General features: G+C 43.4%; 2 long non-coding RNA genes across 3 annotated transcripts; both read right to left on the minus strand.

Moving 5' to 3' along the window:
- Positions 1–213: 213 nt before the first annotated feature.
- On the minus strand, positions 214–4,865 carry LOC124649581. 2 transcript variants are annotated; one of them, XR_006986700.1, is made up of 5 exons: positions 4,796–4,865; positions 2,986–3,036; positions 2,021–2,861; positions 925–1,054; positions 214–522 (listed from the first exon to the last, which is right to left on the minus strand). It is a non-coding gene; the product is annotated as an uncharacterized LOC124649581 (long non-coding RNA). The 2 variants fall into 2 exon arrangements; XR_006986699.1 differs by lacking the exon at positions 4,796–4,865 and having other exon boundaries at positions 2,986–3,080.
- A 927-nt stretch (positions 4,866–5,792) lies between these two features.
- LOC124706669 lies at positions 5,793–8,328 on the minus strand. The gene is made up of 4 exons (XR_007004522.1): positions 8,227–8,328; positions 7,460–7,546; positions 6,934–7,028; positions 5,793–5,898 (listed from the first exon to the last, which is right to left on the minus strand). It is a non-coding gene; the product is annotated as an uncharacterized LOC124706669 (long non-coding RNA).
- Positions 8,329–9,741: the final 1,413 nt, after the last annotated feature.

Below are 9,741 nucleotides of genomic sequence, written 5' to 3' on the forward strand. Positions count from 1 at the left end.
TTGTTTTCTTTTCCTTTGCAAGCCTATAGTATTGCATTATGCTGCTATTAAAGAAAGGTGCGACACTATATGCTGCTCATAGATAGCCATGATTCAGTGGACATGTGAAATAAGCTAAAGGCAGCACCATAACGTTGATTTAGAAAATTATCACCTACATAGTAGGTGGTTGCGCCTAATGTAAACCTCAAATATCTATATGCTTGTGTTGCAAACTCAAAAAATTCACTCATTTTAAGTCAAACCAGTGAACTGAAAAAATCACAATCATTAAAGTGATAAATTATATAGCATAACTGAATCGAAATATTATAGCATCAGGTCACAAAAATTTACAGGATTAATTTCACCATCCTATAACATGAATTGCTACCGAAGACCAGAAAAAGTACAGTTCATAATACTCCAGCTCAACAATAGACATCTTGTCGCTGCTATCTGCAGCCTATGATACTGATACACCGCTAGTGCTATTTCTGCTGATCAGAAACTCAGCATTGCTCGTTGAACAGCTCCTGAAACCTGTAGATGCCCAACTGAAATTCAGTATAGAGTGCTCGTAGTAGCAGTCACGAGTAATCTGTTGGGCTGGGGCAAGACATGATTTGTTTGTTCCGTGCAATCATTTACTTAGTAAATTAGGATTTATCTAAACAAATATAGAGGTGTAAAACTTTTAAACATGAACAGACATGGACCAGTAAGGAATGTATGTTCAGTGCATTGAAAATTAGTCTATTACACATTCAGAAGTCAATTTAAGGTACTCGGTATACATAGGTTAGTTAAAAACCTGGTCAGCTAAATGCTATTTTTATTAGAGCAACATACACATTTAAAGGTTGCCATTTGAAATAAGTATATATAGACTAATTGCTTCGGGAAAGCAGAGTGTCAAACGTCTTAGGGAGGGGAGTTATTTACCCCAGTTTGAAGACTACTCGAGCATCACTATCAGCCCCTCTGGAAATATCATAGTTTATAAAAAATAGGACGAACACTCCAGCAACAGCTGCGTGACAACCCGAACGTGAACCGGCATCTCATCAGCTCCCTGCATAACTGTGTGTCAAAGATGAGGAGGCAGAGTACAAAGTGATCAAAGTAGTTGCATCAGACCACACGAACTACATGGGCGCCAACACCGCGGAACTGTGAGTCAGACATGTATAATTGAGTTACGCAAGACATTGAAAAGGGACCCGACAGTACATAGGGTGATAGGGAGTGTAGTTGTAGACTGAGAGTGAAACAAAAAAGAGAAGAACAATATATACATCCATCGATGAGAGAGAGGTAAGTCTAAGTTTTAAGCTGACGCTGTTGCTGTCGAAAGCTAAATAACAATGGCAACGCAGTTTTAAGGTTATAAACAGTGCTAAGAAAACACAATGTAAGCGAGTACCAAGTTTACTTTGAAGTAGCAATCACTGACTAAAAATCTGAACCTTATTTGGCATTAACCATCCGAACCTAATCTAGCAAGTCTATATGCATAGATGACAGAGAGGTGGAACCTTATTTTGGAATTCACATTGAGAAGTTAATCTATCAGAAATGCATCAAACATTATATTATCAAACGAAGCCACATAAGAAACCATAGATTCCTCAACTGATCAGGCATAGTTGATTACTTTATAAAACATATCATTAGAGTATACAATGCTGAAGCAACATCGCACTGACATCATACTTAGATAGTAACCCAATGAACAATATAATATTATAGATGTCTAATAATTTCTCAGCTCAATGGCTGCAAATAAAACAATACATAACTATAATTGCTAAGCTCGGATATGAAATAAATAATTAAGTTGAATAAGATGAAGCCTAATTTGTCGCATAAGTACGAAATAGTAATATAGATGGGGGTAAGCATCAACATAGAGTCACAATGGCATAACTTTTTAAATCAAACATCGAGAAAATTAAATGGCCCAAAATCAAAATGATTTTCTGAAACCAACATAAAAATACATGCATCACCTACTTCCATGGATATGACTGTAACATACCTCTATTTATAATCAATCAACTAACAGCGAATTCTCTTCCGTTCTCTATGGCATCTCTAGTTTTCCTTAATGTCTAACCGCTAGCTTCAAGACTTTGGAGAATCATGGAAGGAAGACAAACAAATCACATGAACTGCCAGATCGTACCAAAAGAGAAAAGGCGGAGAAATGTGGTGTTATATCACACAGTAAGTGCTTAAAAATCTTGCCACTGAATTGGCCTCAATGGTTGTTTAGTATAGGGCATGCAAAATACTTCAGATATTTTTCTTGTGATGTTAAAGCAGAAGAAGTGGTTCCTACTATGATGTTCCTATGAAAAATCCTCTACATGAAAAAACAACTAATTCCGTTGGCAAGCATGGGATGAAAAGGACAAAAATATGAAAATTAAGCTTCAGATGTATTCTGCAAGAAAGAAATTCACATAGAAAACGAAATTTACATCACAGTGAACTGGTTTGCCAGTGTTCGAACTATTGATGTAGCATCCCCCCATGTTGCTGCTAATGACGATGCAGACCAACACAGGTGGATTTCCTCTGCTACCTAGAACACATAATACGATGTAGAGAAGTCTCATGGATAGGCATGTACATTACAGTTTTGTTCTTTATTTATCACTACTGATCAAAATAAATTACTATAGCTCATCATGTGTTCAGCCGGCTGGAAATCAAACAAGAACTTTAAGGAATTTAAAAATTATAGGGTTGCTTGCCTTCGGAGTTGGACATGGCTCATCCGGGACAAACTCAACAGTGTTAGTGAGGTAAAACGCCACACCAGCAGTCCGTCGTCTGTCCATCTGCCTTAAAGTACCACCGGTGCACTTCCTCCACTGCATCGGGTCATCAACCATCATATAGATAGCATCATGGTCAGAATTTGGAACCCAAGGAGATTAAAAGGTTGAATAGGAAAGGGATCAGGTTGACAGACTTTTTGTTGGACTGTAAACATACCTAGATTTGAGATCAGTTTGCAATTATATCTCCCATGCTTGGAAGGCACATCTGCAAGTTCAGCCAACTGGATTCATTGATCTGCTGGATTGGTGAAAGCTAGATATGCGAATGTGAATGAAAACAAATATAAATCAGTTGTCATACAGATCTAGGCGCAGGGATTTGAACTGATAAAATGTGACAAAAAAGCAGCAAGAATGGACAGACAATTGACATATATTTAGAGTTTGCATGACACCAACATACAACAGGAGTAATGGCTTCTTCTATTTTATTTTCCATGTTCATTATGGCATGTATTTACAGGTAGATACCTCTCTGAAAAATAAAACTTGAGAATGGAAAATCTGCTACAAAATTGAACATAGCATCGGGTTGATTCTACAACAGCATGGCTCGCAACTGCTCATTCTAGAGATCAAGAAAAACGCAATATCAAAAGCAAAAAAGAACATAGCAAAGCAAATCTAGCCTTAGTTTCATATACCATATAAGAATGAACTCACAAGATTCAAACAAAATTAGTAGAAACCTATGGAGGAAAGGAAGACGTTGAGCTCCTCCATCGCACCGTCAGACGTGTCATGACAGCAACCCCCGGACCCCAAAATTGCTGTCAACTGCAGGGGCGTGGAACGTTATGGCGAGGCTCACCAGGCACCCCCACCGGCGTCACCTCCTCGCTGCTCACTGCTCGTTTTCCCGCCTCCATGCCGACGACAACACCGCCGCCCCAGCTCCCTCCCGATGTCATGCGGCGACCAGATCAGCGCCAGCTGCCCCGACGACTGAACCAAACGGGCGAGTCGAGATAGACGTTCACCCAGGGATGGGAACGGGACGACGCGGGCTTCCAGGAGGTAGGAGTCGGCGTCGATGTAGCGGAGCAGCAGCCAGGGGAGGTCGAGGAGGAGATGCATGCGAAGTAGAGAAAGACATCATCCGTGAGGAGGAGGAGCCGGAGGTGCGGCAGCATCAGAGAAGTGCCGGCGACCAAGCCTGGAGGGGCTAGGGTTTCGCGGGCACGCGCCCAAGGGCGCGACCAAGCACCGTGGTGGCGTGGAAACGGGAGAGGAGGGGCACAGCACGGGGCGCTGGACATGCCCAGGGATAGGGGCGGGGCGGTGCTGGGAGCGGGGCGGTGGAGAGATGCGAGAGAAGAAACGGGGGAGGTGGGGGGCAAATCGGTTGGTTGACTCCACACCCAATGCATCCTTAAGCGGCATACTTTAGTTTGTTCCTATACAAATACTACAGCTACGCGTGTAAAGAAGGCAAAAGAAATTGCATAGTGCTTCCAGGTCTTCTAAATACGCTAGACAAGCACCCAAACAGTACACAGAAAAAACGAGTGGGGTAAAAATACACGTGTCAGCGGGATGTGGACTCAAAAAAAAACTGCAAAATTAGGAGAAAAAGGATGTTTGTTAAGGTTTAATATAGTTAATACATTATACTACATAGATTTTTTCCTAGCCTGCCTAAAAATCCTAGAAAGCACCGAAAATGCACACAGGAAAACAGTGACGGTAATGAAACTACTAAGCCCATACGTGTTACCACCCAGTGAACTTAGAAATAGGCCCAAAATTCTGTAAAAAAAGATGTTTGTTGCTCTTTAATATACTCCCTCCGGTCTCTTTTAATTGACTCAGATTTAGTACAACTTTGTACTAAATTTGAGTCAATTAAAAAAGAACGGAGGGAGTAGTAGTTATTAGTTATGCTACAAAACAACCCTCAGATTGAGGTGCACACCACAGGTCCAAGACAAATCTCGAAACAGGGAGCGGATCTGGGGACTTACATGAAGACTATGAAGGAGCTCAGGGAGGTGGGGAGACGCTTTGGCTTGTTGGGGTCCCTCTCGGCCTTGCTCTTCTTCACCGAGAGCCTACACAACAGAAAACGGCACAGATCAATGAGACTAGCACATCTGTATAACAAAATAAATTCCAGAAACTATTTAACCTATATTATGATGATCCTGCACGCAAATCTCTAAAATAGCTAGAAACATGTACAGCAGTGATCATAAAGTAACATCATATATTCAACCAAGTCCTAGAGACATAAAGTTGAAGCTCCCAACATACCAGTATAATGACAAAGGAAAGTTAATTGTTCAGTAGTAAATGTTGTTTCCTTTAATTATTTCAGTAGTATGACACAACAAACAATTATAATGGGAACCAAACAGAGAGAGGTTTGGGATGCCAGTCCTTGTAGAGAGGGTGGTATTCTGAATTTTGACTGAAATACTAGGGAGAACTGTTTTGAATAAAATATTGCCAGGGAGAAGTATTGGTTTCGGTAATAAACAACAATAACCTACATGTCATGCAAAAGTGAGATTTGTTTTTCCTAGCTTGAGTACAGAAAGGGAGTTGACAGCATCAAGTAGTCACAATTATTACACTCTTCAGGAAAAGCAAAAAACATGTTATAACATATCACGCCATTGCATTTTGATGTGGTCTGTTTACCGAATGCTTCAGGTTTCTACCAAAAAAAGGATGAAAAAACTGCTCCTAAACGAACAACGCCTGTGGTGAACTTGTAGAATCATATTCCAGGTTATCTACTGCTCCATAGGTCCAAAAGTAATGCTTCAACAAGGAACTTGCATTGCTAGGCTAAGCTAGTAATCATCCCTGGACATGTATCAGATAGCTAGTAACCTTAGCTACATAGCTAGGCAGCTTCTATCATCTTACTAGACAGTACACTTGCAAACACTTTGATACCTGATGTTTCTGCATCCAGAGAGCGAAACAAGGAAAAGTACCTTATTGTTGAACATGTAGATGTGGCAGTCACCGATCTTGCCACCGGAGAGGTGGACAAGATCGATGCGAGGTGGTCCAGCGCCCAGAACGCAGTTCCATCAAAGCTCCAGTGAGGCTCCATCTGCAAAGAATTGCACGGATTCAAGCTAACTCCAGAGTCAATCAAATATTATAACAGAATTACTTTTAGGTTTGCATAGCATGGGAGCGTAACAGAAATAGGTAACAAAAATAAAGAAACACATATGCAGAATGCAGATCTGTGACAAGTAAATAATAGTTGTCAGAAAGCAGGCACGTATACAAAGAATAGCTACATGGTTGAGAACATCCTCCGCCTATTATGGATATACCAAGTATTTATTCGGCAACACACTCAAGATTGTTTAAACAGGTAACTGAGCCAACCGGGACTGTTAAAGACACTAAGCTAAAACGCTAAAAATGTATACAACAAAACAATAGAGTAACTTATCGCCTGCAGGTATTTCCATAAAATTTGTAATCTCTAGCTTTTCACTGAAATAACATTTTAATATGCTATTAAAAGAAGATTCAAAAGCTAAAACACACTTTTCTAATCAATCTTGATTAGCCAGGCATCTCACCGGTTTCATGTTTCACAAGACGAAAGAAGTCAGCAAGAGTTACCCTTTCTGATTCAGACTTTTATTTCATATGGCCATGATTCTGTTATTCAAGGGCTCCTATCTCCAGTCATATAAGTTCAATGAAAAGTCTAAGTACTGCTCATGTATAAATTTCAGAAAGAACACTCTCCCAACCAAATAGAGACAAGACTGTTCAATCATTTGCTGGCTGGGCACATGCCTATGGGCACGGAAATGTTTTTATTTAGTGCAAGATGTTCATGTAAATTTTAATATAAGGACAGTTAAAATGTTGTCCACTTACTTGACAGTTTAAAAACATAAACACATGTTGATCAAGTGTGTCAAAAACAGCAAAGAACGATAATGAATGACTTGCTTATCTACAGTTCCAATGCAGAGTGTTGCTATTGTATATGAGTAACGAAAATTTAATATGCACATATTTATTTCATGTTCCACAAGGCAAAAGAAATTCCGCAGTACTTTAGCGTTTCAGAATCAGATTTATGAACATTAGTCAGAAAGAGTGCCCCTCAAACAACCTGGATGAGCATAAGATGCTATCCTATTACAGGCTTCTTCAAGCTTCAGCCTAGAGCTCTTGTAAGAGAGTACCACAAGCGTATAAGGCATATCCCTACAAAAATTTACTGATCCCATAAGTTTCACGACCCACGAAGAACATATATAGTTGTACTTCAACTTGGGAAGCTAAAACATACATATTCATTGGAAGAATTTTCTGTACAGACACAAAAAATATATATATTGTGTATTTCAATTTAGGAAGTTAAAGCATAAATATCTACAGGTATTCATGAATCTATGGGATGGGGCCCTACAGAAGTTTACAGCTCTCAGAAGTATCCATGACACAAAGGGCATATACACTATTTCAACTTAGGAAGTTAAAACATGCATATACGTTGGAAATAAAACAATGGCAAAATTTTGTGCAGAAGCATGGTAATTTGCTGGACACGACATCATGGCATGAGGAGACTTATGGAAATAAAGTATCAACAGACACCGCAGTCCAGTGGTTCAAGAAACTATATGTTTGCATACCTTGCATGCAAGCTTCTGCAGCTCCTATTGAATCTTGTCTAGTCTGTTCCTCTACAGGTATTTCCTCCGGGATCTTTGGTTTCAGCCCTGCACGCAGTTGATGTCCTATATTATAGAACTTGCGCAATAGTGTATCAAGAACACAAAAGGCATTACAAATTTCTCAAATAGACCTCGCAAGCCTCATCACATTTGAATGAATACAAAAATAATTGTTCAAAGGAATTTAACAAGCATTTCCAACTACAAGAAAAGCTCTTCCAAGTCACACATTTGACTGCAGGCAGGCTGAACATAGGTAAATAACACAGCAATACAGATTTATACATGAGTTGCGATTAATTGTTAGTTTATCTTGCACAACACAGTTGATGCATATCAACAATTAAACTGAAAATTAAGAGGACCTACAGACCAAACCATGTCGGTGAGGTCCGTGTGGGAGGTGAATTGGTCTACTTCTGACACCCCAAAAACAACTAACGTCAGGACACATGTTGATTAGACCAACAGCAGGGTGATCTTGATACAATCACACCATGGAAAAACAAAATGCACAAACAAAGAAGAGCTATTCTACCTCCTCCACTACCTAGGTTTCATTCACCAGATAAAGTAAGACTGCAGCTCAATATACACCCAGCCAACACCAATAGATCGACAACTAGGCTGCACAAATCGAGCACAACCATACCAGATCAACAGATATCTGATCAAATCCACAAAGAATAAAGCAAGGATCGGACAGGAGCAGGCTGAGAACTCACTGGATGCTTCTCGACGAGGTAGTTGAAGATGCGGCCCTTGCAGTTGTAGAACTCCTCGTCGGCCCACCTTATCCATCTTCGAGCCGCAAGCTCAGGAAGCCGTCGTCGAGGCGGGAGACGCGAGGGTCGCTGGTGCAGATGGAATCGCGGCGAAGGGGAGGAATGAGAGGGAGGTGCCGGGGTTGGGGACCTTGAGCAAGCGGGAGTGGCGGACGCCGGCGAGGGTCACCGCGTTTGCGCGCTGTGGAAGACGTGGTCGCCGAGGATGACCTGGCTCCCTCCTTGCAGACGGCGGCGTAGTAGTGGCGCCAGGGTTGAGGAACTACAGGAAGTGGGCGAGGCGGAGGCCGGCCAGGGACGTCGCTCCGGTGAGCCAAAAAAGATGGAGTCGACGAGCTTGAGGAAGTGGGCGAGGCGGAGGCCGCCGCTGTGGTGGCGGCAGGGTAGGGTTTGGTGTTGGAGAGCGTCGGGAGTTGGGAGAGCTCGATCTGGATTTGGTCCCGTCTAAGAGCATCTCCAACAGACCCGCTAAAACGCCCGTGCGGCATAAAAACTGTCGGTTTGCAGCGCGTGAGAGGAAAATCGGCTCTTCAGCAGGCGCTGCAAACCTCGCGGCGTTGTAAACTTTTTAGGGCGCGGGCGGGATTGCGCTATCGCGAGCGGCATAGTTTGTGTGTCAGCTACAGCGCACGGCATCGCTCGTCCACGCGCGAAAAACCCCCGCGCTGAAACTTCCCCTTCCGTGTCGCCGCCCGAGCGCCCAATCCGTCGTCCCCGCGCGGCCGCCGGTGCAATCCCGACGATGGACGGTCCCTCCGGCAACCCACCGACCCCTCCCTACTCCGTCCCACCCTCCGCTTCCGCCGCGCCGCCGCCCAATGCGCCAAAACCCTAGCGGCGGCGCCGCCGCCGCCAACACAACGGCAGCTGCGCGCGCGCTCTTCGTCCGCCGCGCGGGGCGATGCACGCAGGCGCAGCCGCCGCGCAGGGCGCCAGCAACGCGCGGCTCGCGCCGAGGAGGGGGAAGGTGTCGTCGACCAAACGGTCGTCCATCGGTGCCGCCTCCGTCGCGCCGCCGAAGAAAGCGAAGGCGCCCGTCTCCCGCCGGCCGCAGCGGCCTCCTCCTCCTCCGACGAGTCAGCCGGCGCCTCCGTCCGGCAGCCGCGCGGGCACACATACGGTGCATGATGAAATGCCCGAGAGGTAAAAAACACTACTTTCCATCCAAATTGTAGTTTAGATGCATACCTAGCCGGATAATAATGAATTTCATTGCAATGTAGAGTCGATGATGACGCATTCATGGAGACAATGAATGTTGGATCTTCGTTCATGCATGATGAAGCCGCCGATGGAGAGGAGGAATATGAGGATGTAGATGAGGAAGGAGAAGGGTTGATTGAACCTCGCCATCCCGGTCGGTCGGCCAACTACACCATAGCGGAGGACAAGTTGCTTTGCAAGACGTGGTTGACAATTGGAATGGATCCAACAACCGATACCGATCAAACAAGA

The sequence above is a fragment of the Lolium rigidum genome, chromosome 4 (genome assembly GCF_022539505.1).
Source record: "Lolium rigidum isolate FL_2022 chromosome 4, APGP_CSIRO_Lrig_0.1, whole genome shotgun sequence".
NCBI classification, from domain to species: Eukaryota; Viridiplantae; Streptophyta; class Magnoliopsida; order Poales; family Poaceae; genus Lolium; species Lolium rigidum.